This window comes from Channa argus, chromosome 23 (genome assembly GCF_033026475.1).
Source record: "Channa argus isolate prfri chromosome 23, Channa argus male v1.0, whole genome shotgun sequence".
Lineage (NCBI taxonomy): Eukaryota > Metazoa > Chordata > Actinopteri > Anabantiformes > Channidae > Channa > Channa argus.
The window spans coordinates 8,937,178-8,950,525 of record NC_090219.1 but is presented as its reverse complement, the minus strand read 5'-3'; the positions used below and the strand labels follow the sequence as shown (position 1 = coordinate 8,950,525).

Sequence of the window (13,348 nt, the reverse complement as noted above, 5' to 3'; positions counted from 1 at the left end):
CTCTGTAAACTCTCAGCCTACTTTAAAGTTGTGTGTTCATCATCAAAAACTGATTAATGTGCCTTTGAGCACGGCAACCTCCCCACCACACCCTCGCTCTCCAAACTTTTCAGCAAAGCGTAGAATCACTGTGGCAAATTATTAATGGGCAGCACATCCTCCCCCCAGTTAACTTTCCAAGTCATTGGTGTGAATACGAGCATGTTCTAGACTGGCCTGTATAAATAAAGGTTTATTGACACAAATAAAAAGAATAAACTCGGGTTAATTACATTTGAAACCTAAGACGAGACACCAGTGGAATTGCTGGAGAACTTGCCTCTGTCCAAATGCGGAATGATGACAGACTCGGAGATTCAACACCAGTGGGTCTGTTGCCATGAAATCTGAGTGACAGCATCATGTCTCATCTGTGACGGCCTGTAGCCAAACAAACAGCAGCTCCTTACAGTTTGAGTCTGGATTGCCTGCTTTCAATAGCAGAGGGGAGGCTTGATCGTAATGTGGAGAAGAGGTGCAGTGTGGTGCCATAAATGTTTTTTTAATCTTGTTTTCAGTGTCTGAGCGATTACGAATGTGAAACCAAAGGTACTTGAACTTCGAATGCATCGGTTTTTGAGCGAGGGGAACAACTCGAGCTTGTGGGAAGGTGACGCCGAGCAGTTTGTTTGGTTAGAGATGTGATCCAGACCTGCAAACAATTGCTGACCTTAACGCTGACAGGATTGGAGAAGTAGCAGGAAAATTTAACACTTTCCCCTATTGTGTATGTGTTTCTATCCACTTCTGAGCTGCTTTGCTTCACAGTTTTATTTCACAGATGTCCAGATGAAATCTGGCCTTTCAGTTTTCAGCTGTCTGTTACTGCGTTAGGTCTCAGGCTTGGCATTGTAATTCAGTTTCCTAACTTCACATCACAAATTTCCACATCGTAAATGCTAACTTTAATTAAATAACATTTCATTTTTTTGTCTCCACAAGGTGAAAGCTAAAAGATTTCCATTAGTCATTCCCCAATTTCAATGTACTGTCTGCAAATTCAGCCTAATATACAAATTTGTACCAATATAAAAGAGAAAATCAGACAACCTTGACATTTTCATCTGATAAGTAACAATGAACTATGAAAGTTGATTTTCTATATTTTCTGTTGATCTACCTCGAGTTCTTCCAACGAGCTTCCGTGGACCCTTGTGCCCTCTGCACCGAAGTCAGTTTTCAGATTGAAAAGGATCTATTATTTGTATGTTTGGCCAGAGTAGAAAATGTAATTCTTTGGTTCAGCTTCGTTTATTACAGCCAGGAACAACGTTAGAAAATGCTTCGCCATCTTCAGTACTTGGGAACATCAGTATGGCTAGATGTTAGAGACACTTTGGTATATCATGTCTGTTACAAGATGCATTTGCAAGCCGGCCGTATCAAAGCTATGCCAGATGCAGTGAGCCATGCAAAGGTGTAGCAGTGCACACTTTGGGATGGTCTAACTTTAAAGGCATTTTTGGTGTTGCATTCGAATGCAAGTCATGGGAATAATTGTGTGAAAAATGAAAAAGAACTTCAGAGAGAAGTCCAAACTCTACCTATTTTCTGTCCTCTGAGTGCACGAATGAGCAATTGCTGCGTAAAGTGGGTGTAATTGTGAAGTTTTCTCTCTGGAAATCAACAAAAGTTGCTGAATGCAGCCCCTCACATTCCACCATTCTAATGAGGATTTTAGGCGTTGCTCATGTTTCTTCCACGTTTAGGCCATTACACCTTTGCAGTAAAAGTCAGTGTAAGAATATGAGGTACACAGTTAGGAGCACCAATCAAACCTCAAACCAATGAAAACATGCTGGAAACCTGGCAATTTGGTTGTGTGTGTGGTCAAAGCTCCTTTCCCAATGATAATGTTTTTTGTGAAAACTAAATATTTAATCCATAGTAATTCATAGAGGAGTGGATGAAACCCTGTGAGACAGCAGTCACGTTCGTCACTGCTCTGCAACGTCTGAGTGGCTCAGATGAATGACTGAAACAAACCACTGGGAGTTTTGCTCCTGCAATGCAACAGCTTATTTTTAATTCAGGTCCCAAACCTCTGAAGTTCTGCTTTTTTGACTTACAACTGCCAGCGACAAATTTGGCTTTTTGTAAACGGCACATTGCTTCTCTTTTGCCATCTAGATAGGTGCTTTAGAAGAACTAATCAATGATCTTATTGTGAGTACAACCTTAGAGTGTAACTAAAATTCTAGTCATCATTATTTATTTTTGTCCTGTCGGCTTATCCCGTTAGTTCAGGGTCGCCACAGTGGATCATTAGTCTCCATGTTGATTAGGCACAGTTTTTCCACCAAAGACATGAATAATACACTCAGAAACCTATTTATTAGGTACACCTGTATAATCTACTGCAGTGCAACACACTAGCTCTGCCAGCCCGTTGTCATTCCCCGGGTGTTAAAAAGCATCGCTTTGCACGGTCCCTTCACACGGTCCATTCTGTGATAAATGCTGCCGCTTTAGATACCCCTTCATTGTTGGTGATTGACGCTCGGCGCTTATACTGGAGTAATATATTATGAAGTGATATCATACGTGAAAGGACGTTCAAAGCGGCACAATTTGCCGCTTTAGGAAGCGTCACTATCTGATGCTGTGGGAAGAGAACGTATTGGCCATGCCATGAATTGTGTACTGGAGAGCAATATATTGTGAACTTGTTCTAATGTTTTGGCCAGACTGTTTAAAATTAATGAGGGGGCCAAACCTTTAGAAGAACCTCTTAATATAATGCACTCCAATATGACTCCACCACTCACTAGGACCTCAATGATTTACACATAGTAGAATTATCACCTTTTTAACAGTTTCAGCTTCAACTAAGAAATGGTAACCTTGTAAAATTAGAATTCATAGCAGAGCTGCTGGATTGGGTTGGTGTACCTAATGAAGTGGCCTGTACAACAGTCCTAAATGTTTTACAATGGATTTATTCAGGAATAGTAAATTAGGTCCTTAAACAATACCAGTGAGCACCACATTGTTCAGTATGGCTTCATTTAAGAGGGGACACATCTACTGCCTCACTTCAAACAATAATGAGTGCGAGGACGTAATAATTTGCTGTTATTCATATGTAAATTTAAACTTATTCTCTCCAAGAACACCCTCCTCTTCAGTATCCATTGTGATGAGTGTCACAGCTTTGTGTATATATGTGTGCCTGAGTTTATTAAATGAAAAAAGAAAAGAAAAAAGAAAACATCCCCTCCTAAAGCAGGTATGATGAGCTCCATGTGAAGTGTCGCTTCACATTGATTAGCAGAGAAGAGGTCGAGCGAAATGCTTTGTTCCAGAAACATACGGAAACCACAGGACCCTTTAGGGTTGATCAGAACAGAGCTCGGGCAAACACACCAGCATGAAGTGAATGTCCTCTGTGTTTAGCGGTTGGATAGATATTCAAATCATTTACCTCCCCAGTGCTACACCGTCTGCAGCCTCTGGGTTTCTGTTAAAGGACTCTGCAGTTTTTTTAAGGTGACCACAGTGAGTTTTTATGTCCAAGGCAGTTTAGGGGGCTATGTGTTCTTATTCCACCTTGCGCAATATTAAAACTTTGTGCACAAAAGGTGTTACTCATACTCATATTTAACATTTTGCTCAATAATTAAAAATTCTGATTTAATTATTATAAATTACCAGAACTTGTTTTGCTTAACTTTGATTTTAGAGATATTTCCATGCATGTTTTAGCTACTTCCAACTGTGGCCATATTGAGCAAATTGTACATATCATCTAAAGTTAGACTGGCCTGAATAATGTTACACTACTAATCTGATTTGCCCTGAACTCTAAAATCTTAATCAAGTTGAAACCACCTAATACTAATTTGAAAGTTTTGCTTTGATATTAATTAGTCAAATTAATTAGTGTGACTAATCTCTTTATTGAGTTACATTACTGAGTTATATGAAATATTTGCATCAACACTGGCATCTAGAAGGCATTATTATCCACGTGTCGTCATCTAAGAGGCCGTAACATCTAAACTGTTCAGATATTTAATATTTTTTTAGTTCATTAGTTAAGTTCAGAACTCAAAACCTAGGCTTTAATAATTTGGGTGAGTATCATATGTACTGCAAGTAATGTGTTCTCAACCCACTTTTTTGTAAAAAGAGTCATAATAGATTTCATGAGTACATAAAGTATTAATTAAAGTACTATAAGGTAATGGGTATTCTAGGCTATATTGTATATACACTGTATACAGAAAACTTTAGAACCACTTCTTATAATGCACACCAGTACGACTCCACCACCCACTATGACCTCAATAATAAACAGCGAGTACAATTATCACTTTCTGACAGTTTCAACTTAAAAACTGAGAGATTATAACATTGTCAAAGTAGAATTCATGGCAGAGCTGCTGTCTTGGATTGCATTAGATTGTACAGGTGTGCAATATTAAGTGGCCAGTGAGCGTATACTGTATACTACATCTTAATTTGTGAATGCCATCAGTAAATTCTCTTCATCATAACAAAAACTTGACATATATTGTGATATTGACTGTATAGTTGAGTGATCAGGCATCCTAATCCCACTATATGAATCTCATTAACAAATACGTTCTGTGTATAATTAGCTGATCCCCCAGTGCCATAAACCTCCATTGTGCGCAATGTAACAAAAACTACTGTATCTGTTGCCAGAAACACTCAATACATCACCAATGGTGTAATCATTTGCAATAAAACAGGAGTGTCTAAGTACAAAAAATACTCAGGTCTGAATGTTTGCTAAAAACGTTACAGTGCCAGTGTGTAATTTACACCTTATTCGTGTTTCCTCTCAATTTCTGATTGAAAATCAGTTTAAACCAGGCAGTAATAATAGAGCCTTTGGATCTATGCTTGACATTTTAAATTGTTTTTCCTGCCTTTTAGACAGCCACTCGTTGCTTCTCATTTTCAAACGGTGTGAAACCTTTGAGTCAAGTCAGCAACTATAGTTAACATCAGAACAGCATCGTCTAATGAAAAGCTGGTGGCGCAGTAACGGTGTTTAAAGTGTAGGTGGATTTTAAAGTGGTTCTTGATTTCAACACTGTCCTGAAATGAATAGAATTTGATGGCTGCTTGTTGAGGAAGATCTAAAATGTGAAAAGGGTCTGTCATTAGTGAGTAACGGAGCTCCATATGCATGGTGAGCCTAAAATAGGCAGCAGCCAGTTTGAGTTTGTGAAATAAGCTTAAAATAAATCATTCACACATGGTGTTATGGGGAAAACACATTTTTCTGTTTAAGGAGTAGGAGTAAATGCTCTGGACGTCCACCAGGCTTGAAACTCCACAAGCATTTTGAATTGTCTTTAAGGATAAATTAACATGGCTTTTGAGTTCCCTGGCTTTACTGAATCTTACCTAACAGGCTTTGTTAACTGGGTTTTATAGTCTCATCGTGAGTGCGTAAGTGCGAACGAGGTAAAGTTGCTAATTCCAAGCCCAATTTTCAAAAGCATGACTGGAGAACATGTGATATGAGATGAAATTGTTACGACCACAGTAGGACTCAGTAATAAAAATTCAAATGCTGTTTTAATTGTGATAAACTGTCTTCATTTGTTAGATTCTTTAATACCAAAGTAAGGACAAACAAGCCTAGAGCCAAGTTATAAACATTTATTTATTTTATTACTTGTCAGTTTATTGTCAAGTGAGTAGTTTGTGTCCCAGCTCGAATCCTTTTGTCTCATTTTCCCCATGGTTTAGCCACTGTTTGCTAAGTGTTCAGGCTAGTTAACTAAAAGTGAGCCCTCTTCATGATACGAGAAAAGAGTGTTCTCTCCTTTTTTCTTAATGATGAATCGATGATCGAAAGTGTTTTTTACTCACGTGATTAAGCACTAAATCCATTTGCAAACATTTCAGCATACTCTACAAAGTGCTCCTTCGAGTCCCTCCCTGCAGGATAACAAATTCTGGCACGATGTTGGCCACAACCACTAAGTACGTGTTTGCAGCGATGTTTCAAATTCATTACTGAATAATTTATCTCGTTTCAGAAAATTTGACCGAGAGTTTCAGCAGAGAGGGAATTCAAGCTGGTCCTTCAGGTGAAAAAGGAGCGGTTCACATTTCATCCAGGATGCTGCCTTTCATCCCGTTCCACTGGGTTAAAATGTGAGTAGCACTTCACTGAATATTTAGTCACACTAGGAGATCTTTCAACCCTTCAAATTATTAGTTATGAAATATTCAGGCCTTGTCTCTGTGGGGACAGAGCAGAAACATAGCAGGAGCACGGCCATTGATTGGGTGAGTTTCCCTTTAGCGCGCATTCACCTTTCACACGGACATTAATGGATGCCCTTCACACCTTTCAAGCATGTAATTATGGTGCCGGCCGTTAGAAAATACAGTAACTGGCGGTTTAGAGAGTGTTGCATTGTAACTGACTGAACTGTAATAAAAAAACAAGACTGAAACAACTGCTGCTCAGAATTTGGTTCTAGCGGACTTTTTAATCAAAATTAAGCCATCCAGATATGCATGATTTCGCTATCAGTGTATGCTTATCGGATGTTATAAATGTGTGTTGTTTTTTTAAGCAACTCCTGGGGATTAAATATTTCAAAAAGATAAAGTGTATGGAGAAACAGCTTTGCCCGCTGTTAAGGAATCTCATAGCTGCATGGTAAACAGAAAATATGTGATAATTCCAAGGAAGGAATTGCTGTTAAGGCATCAAGTGTAGCTGCAGTCATCTATAATTAATCATCCAAACAACATTTTAATTTACCACATTTTGAAAAGGGTTAGATGTGTAAATACTACGTTCTTTGAAACATTCCTTACCCACTGTAGCCTTTGAGTATTTTACTTCAATACCAGAAATCTTAAACAGCCTTGAAACTAGTGTTAGATTTTTACATACAATCACAGCCTGTGCAAAAAGGTCAGCTCTTGCATTTGAATGGACAAAAGCCAATACTTGAAATAGAGAATTTTTGCAGTGTAGTGTTTGTACTTTTTCAAAAATGCAAATACTTCCTCTACCACTAGTGCAATACCTTTTTTGTATTAATTTTACTAAAGCAATGACCAACATCCCCTGTAAGTTTCTATACATACAGTATATTACATACATTATAGATGCACCATCCACATCCACGCACACACACACACACACACACACACAATTCATCATTACATGCACATTAAAAATCTTGAGCAGCTTATGTGTTCGGGTAAAATGTATCGAGCAATGAAAACAAAACAAAACAAAACACATAAAAATATAATAACAATAATACTGATGATAATGAACAATAAACAATTAATAAACAAAATCATAAATAAAGCATAATCTAAAATTGCATAGATATTAATGTGAAAAAATACAACCAGTGCTTCCCAGGGTAGATTATTCTACTGGAGTAATTATTGCATTACACATTGTAGAAAGCAACAGACCACGAGTCTCAGCAATATATTAAAAAAATGTTTCGTTTTGATTTGTTTTAGATGCTAAGGTCAGTGGCCCTAACAATAGTAATGGACTGTGTAGTACACAGGTACACAGGTCTCAAAGTGGTTTTCTTAGTTTTGCTACAGGCTGTGCTCCACCTCACATAACAAAAAAGTTTTGTGTTTTTACAGCCATATATTGTTGCTTATTGCCAAGTGCACATTCATGCTTATGTTAATTTATTTTTGCCATCCTCCTAAATGTAGACCCTTAATTAAACACATTCCATGTGCTATGGAAATGATAATGCAAAGTCCACTGTGGGTTTAAGATCAATGGCTCAGCAATTAACCTATTTCTGATTCAAATATTCCTTTGTGATGGCTTTTAACAGCCTAAACATTACTTGTTTACCTTCCTCCAGAAATTAGGCTGGACATTATTTTTCATGTTTTTGTGTTGCTTTTGCCTGTACATCACACACTGCAGTGTCTGCAGTGAAACAAGCAGATTTCGCACCAGTTGTCAAGAGCTCAGGCTGTCAGTACAACCTGTTTACTACAGTTAGAAAGAAGAAGCAAAGGATTCGTTTGCCAGCATGTTAAAAAAAAAAACCCCAACGTGTTTTAGATGCCACAGGACCTTTTTGGATTTGAATAAAACCCATAAACATTCTTCATTCATTTATCCATCTATGTAGTCAGGGCCTCTTGGTTCGTCTGTCAGGAAGCTGTTAGCTTAGGATACCTGCTGTGGCTTTGTCTGCAGACATCATTCATCCAGGATCAGTCCCCCTGCCTCCTCCTCTGCAGTGCTGCTGAACTGTGACAGCTGCTTTACCTCCATGTTACCGTGTCCTTGTTTACTTCTGTGCCAGGCGTTTAGATTAGAGCTCTGTTCTCAGTCGCAGCATGGTATTAATGCCCATTGTCCTCTATTCAGTAGCAGCCAATTGATGATGACAATCCATCATATTAACGTAAAGCTGCTGTATCTGTTTGGTTGTTTTCATTGGCTTTTCAGTGCGCGTGTCTTCATAATCTGTGCTGCATTATTTTACCTGTCAATCACGTTAAGAAATTAAAAGTTTTCTCTTGGAAATAATACCTCGAAAACATGTCACCTTATAAGCTCAGTTGTCTCAGTTTTGTCATTTTAATAAGACTTTGATTGGTAGTCGGAGCAATTACAACAATGACAAATTGCTAAAAAAAAACATCTCATGGTTAATCAGTTTGGGGATATGCAAACAAGATATAGTAAATCACTGAATTAAATGCATTTTAATCAGCGGACTTTGCCCATGCTGTTGCTCCCGGCATATCTGTATGCAAGCTTTCGGGGACGCCTTTGTCTGAATTCTAATTCTGCACTCAAACATCTAGCCAAACCACCAACACAAACACAGCATCGTCACAACAATAAATAATTAAGACAGATGAATAATTACTGCAAGAGGGATCAATTCCAATTCAAAGTTTCTGACAAGCTAATGGATTGAGCTGAGGTTGGGTTGTGGCGGCAACGTAAAGCGCTGGCAGCCATTGGAAACGAAGGGGAAAATCGCAGCGCTGCTACAGCTACATCTCCACGTTCCATGCGTGATTGGAAATCTCGTGATTTATGGGAGAGTTGAGGGAATGTATTGACTTTTTTACTTCGCACTATCATCACTCTCATTGCATACCTCAGGGTCTGCTATTAATCATTTAATGTAGGTTTTGAATTAATGCTATTTTCACTTATGTTGGTGGAAGAAGGAGTCAGACGATCACTTGTTTAATTGTGCTCTTCATTAAGTAAGCACTCCATTAAAGTTTAAAATCCTGCTCAGGGAAAGCACATGTTAAAGGGATTTGTTGTCAGATTGTTAATAACCTTTCAGCAGGTTCAATGTTGATCCATTTCATTTCTTTATCATCATAAAAGTGTCAAAATCATGAACCAGACCAGTTTTTGTGAAGCGCGAAAGGCCAAGTAAACCGGTTTTTAATATTGTAGAATCGCATTGTTGTACTGCATCTTAGTAAATTTACCCCTCACTGGCTCTTTTTCATAATATATATGAATATAAAGGGAACAAAGTGCTTTGGGAACTTACTCAGTGATGACATGAATCAGACTGAAACATCACATTAGACTTTGTCACTTGGGTGTAACTGCAGCTTTTACTCATTGTGTATCGGGGCTGCGAGGTTTGCCATGCACCAAGTTGTCAGAGCTCTGACTTTGTTTGGCAGCTACATATGATACGATCTTCTCTCTAATGCATCCCAGATGGAGGAAATAGTGATTTGCATCTGTTATCGGGGAGAAAAGAGGAGACCGTGCTTGAGAAAATTCGATCTCTTTCTCTCAGATACTATTGTATTTGCGATAGTTGAAAGTGTCATCTGTCGACTTCAAATCGCTCTAAGAACAACTTGAACTTTTAGCAGTTAATTAAGACTTGTTCTGACACAGTCAGAGTTGATTTCTCAACCAGAAAATCCATATTCATGTTTCAGATAGAAGGTCATGTGGCACAATCGTATGAGACCAGTCACCCGATGATTTCTTTGAGCGGGACTTTGCTTCGCCTCATCAATTTCAAATGATGTATTCATCCATTCATAAATTAGCTGAGCTTGTCTCCAAAACACACATGAATATAAAAGTACACAACTATTCCCCCAATGTATGATTGCATTCCTGACTGCTAATGTTTGCTGCTCAGAGAAGCTGTCGGGAACTTTTGTTTTCACTCAACAATGTTGGAATTTAAGTCATCAGCTCAATTCCCAAACAAAACACAGTCTCGGGAACTAATGTCTGCTGTGCACTGATGGCTGTTCTCTGTTTGAATGGACTGAGCATGACAATAGAATGTCTGTACCAAACTTTATGGCAGAGAACATGTAATACACCTATAAAGTCAGAATAAAAATTTCATTTGATTAATTTTATTTGTATAGCTCCAATTCGCAATTTACAAACTATAATAGTGTTTTGCACTTTTCAACACGTTGCATTTACTTGACTGATTACAGTTTTATATGCAGTCTCCTTATTCACCGATTTGTTTTTCAGGCATATACACTTTAGCTCATTTTGCATCACAACAATTAACTTGCAGTGACGTTCATGTTCTTTACATCGATTATCTGTCTCACAGAACATCTTTTAAGCTTTATTTACCATTCGGTAGAGTTGCATGGTAAATCTTCAGAAATGCATAAACATAGAGATTTGAGTTGACAGAGTTGTACGTTACACAGAAATATGTTAATGTGAAGATAACAAGTTTGGCTTAGTGCTATTTATTTATTGCAACATTTGCATTTTCTTATCATTTATCTTCGGCAGTTGCTTTGCAGAGTTTCGAATTTTTTTAAGTTGATCCGCCACAACATGAAGCTGTGGGAAAGAGTAGTGGCTGACAGGAAAAGTGAATGTGAAGGATGTTTGCATTCAGGGTTTTCAGTTGATGGGGAAGTACAGAAAGGTCAGAATGAGCTACATTGTGTGTTTGTGTATATACCAAAAGTATATGACTGAGTACAACGAGAAGAGTGGTGAAGATGGTGGCATTGAGAAAAAGACAAGAGGTGGAGCTGGAGGTGGCATCTATGACTTTTGTTGGGAGTTATATGGATGAACAGAAAATGAGGAAGTTAGCGTATGTAGTGATAACCCCTAAACAGAGCAGCTGAATAAAGACGAAGAAGTAGTCAGTTTGCAAACTCCAGCTCATCAGTTTTATTGTTTTGCTTTGCAAGTTCGGGAATTAGATGAGAGTTTGTCCTTGAATGCATCACTGTGTACAGGTTTGTAGCTTTCTCCACACGCTAATGTTCGCCATTTAGCTCTAACTTGAGATCAGTCCTCTCTGCTCTGCCCAGCTCTCGCTCTGCCTTCTCTGATACAACTTTTCTGAGTTCATTATGCTCCACCACCTTCTTCAGGTAGTCATAATCATCCAACCACGACTATTCCTGGGGTGATTGTAGCTCTGTTGGTAAAACAGTCATCCAGGAACCACCGGGTTAGTGGTTCGACTCACAGTCCTCCTGGCTACCAGTTGCAGTGTCCCTGGTCAAGAAACGCCAAACTGTCCCTAGTGTCTACTGCTTAGTTGTGAGTCGCTTTGGATAAAAGCATCTGCTAAATGACTAATTGTAATTGTATTAAATCCTCCAAAAACTCCTGTAAACAATCATCAAAATCTAATTACCTGGGCTTTTTAAAAGAAAAAAATATCTAAAAAATATGAATCTTAAAAATATCAGATAGAAGTGCAACGCGATTGTGCAATAACAATTTTCTAACCGTGTCTAAAAAGGCGTGTGCTATAGCACCCATTCCCTCATTGTTGGATCTCTGCCCTTTAGCTTTTACTCACAGTAAAACAGGCACATGCATAAATGCATCTGAACACTAAACAATAAGGCGGATTTAGCTCAGTGTTTTCATCTGGCCAAAATGTGTCTATTAAATGAATCCAATGGTTTGTTCTTGAGGCTGACAAAGAGGCTGTCAGACAAAATCATAAAAAAACATGAAGTCAAAGACACCTGATTTCCCAGTTATATGAGATGTGGCAGCATTCTTTTACAATTTCCACCTCATATGGAAGCTGCTGCACTTGAATTAGGCTAATGCTTATAGGAATATAGTAAGAGCCGAGACTGTGTTGGTGCGTGGTGTTACAGTGTGTGATCTGAATGATTTAGGACGCTTACATTTTAAAACAGCTGCAGCACATTTTCAGATACCCCGACACGACAACACCGAGAGCCTGTCACGCCTTCAGCACGAGCACAGCATCTCTGATTCTGCCATTAATCTGTTTTTCATGCTGGATTAGAACAAATATCACACGAGCACATGGGAGCATGGAGAATATATGTAATCTACATTTTAAGGAGCTTGAGGACTAATTATAATTGCAAATTGGCAACTTGACTCCTGGCCCTCTTTTAGCACAGACCTAGTTTGAACTCCTCATTAAAGGTAGCATCCACTCAGTTTTCAAAATCCTCAGACTAATCCATATGTTTTTACCTTCAGCTCTACCTCATACTCCTCATATCTAGGACATATATTATACATTATACATCCCAGAGGAGCTCCTCTGAATACTTTTTAGGGTTAAACTAATCTCCATTTTCTCTGTGAATGTCAGATTTAGAAACTTACAAGCACCTTTGGAACCAGTCTCTGCAATTTGACATCACTTTCCGAACACCGTTCTATGATCTGCGTGCTTCAAATCATATTATTTAAATCATAATCATCCCAGAATGTTTCACACCTGGAATTTTAAACGGAAATTGGAAAAAAAGGTCTCCAAAGAGTGAACTTGCCACACTGACATTTTAGTGCGGATGTGGAAAATGAAAAACATTATCATCCTCGGTCATGGTCAGGGGCTCTGTGGTTGTAAAGTTACAGGGACTATTTTCTTTATGTCAGTACATGATTTAAACTGTCAATGCAATTTTAATTTCATCCCATTTCACAAAAAGTGATTTGTGAATAGGTTAAGCCTTATGTTTCACAGTTTCTAATAAATTTGTGAGTGCTGTTCCTGCATTTATCCAAGTTGTGGATTTTGTTTTTACAAACCCCTCTTTCCTGAATAGTTGTAATATACTGTACTGTAAAATGTGAAATCTGAAAATGGAACACAATGATTAGCAAATTATGTGAAACATATTTTTGATTGCAAATGGAAATCAAACAGCTTATGTTGAAATTAAGAAATGTTTTCTAAAATATGCATATGACATATTAATTTTTTACTGTTTTAACTAATAAAATTGGGTATAATTTGGGTCAGTCTTTCAGAACTAAGGATGGGGAGAGGTTCACTTTGAAAAAGTGTATATTTAACACTTT

General features: G+C 38.1%; 1 protein-coding gene across 2 annotated transcripts in view; it reads left to right on the top strand.

The window, feature by feature from the left end:
- Positions 1–6,062: 6,062 nt before the first annotated feature.
- LOC137108684 (alpha-1,3-mannosyl-glycoprotein 4-beta-N-acetylglucosaminyltransferase C-like) overlaps positions 6,063–13,348 on the top strand; it is a 46,955-nt gene continuing 39,669 nt past the window's right edge. The window contains exon 1 of one of the 2 annotated variants that reach the window (XM_067493580.1): positions 6,063–6,180. The gene's annotated coding sequence lies outside the window, so the exon portion shown is untranslated. The remainder of the gene's footprint in view (positions 6,181–13,348) is intronic. The other variant, XM_067493583.1, reaches the window with a different exon arrangement.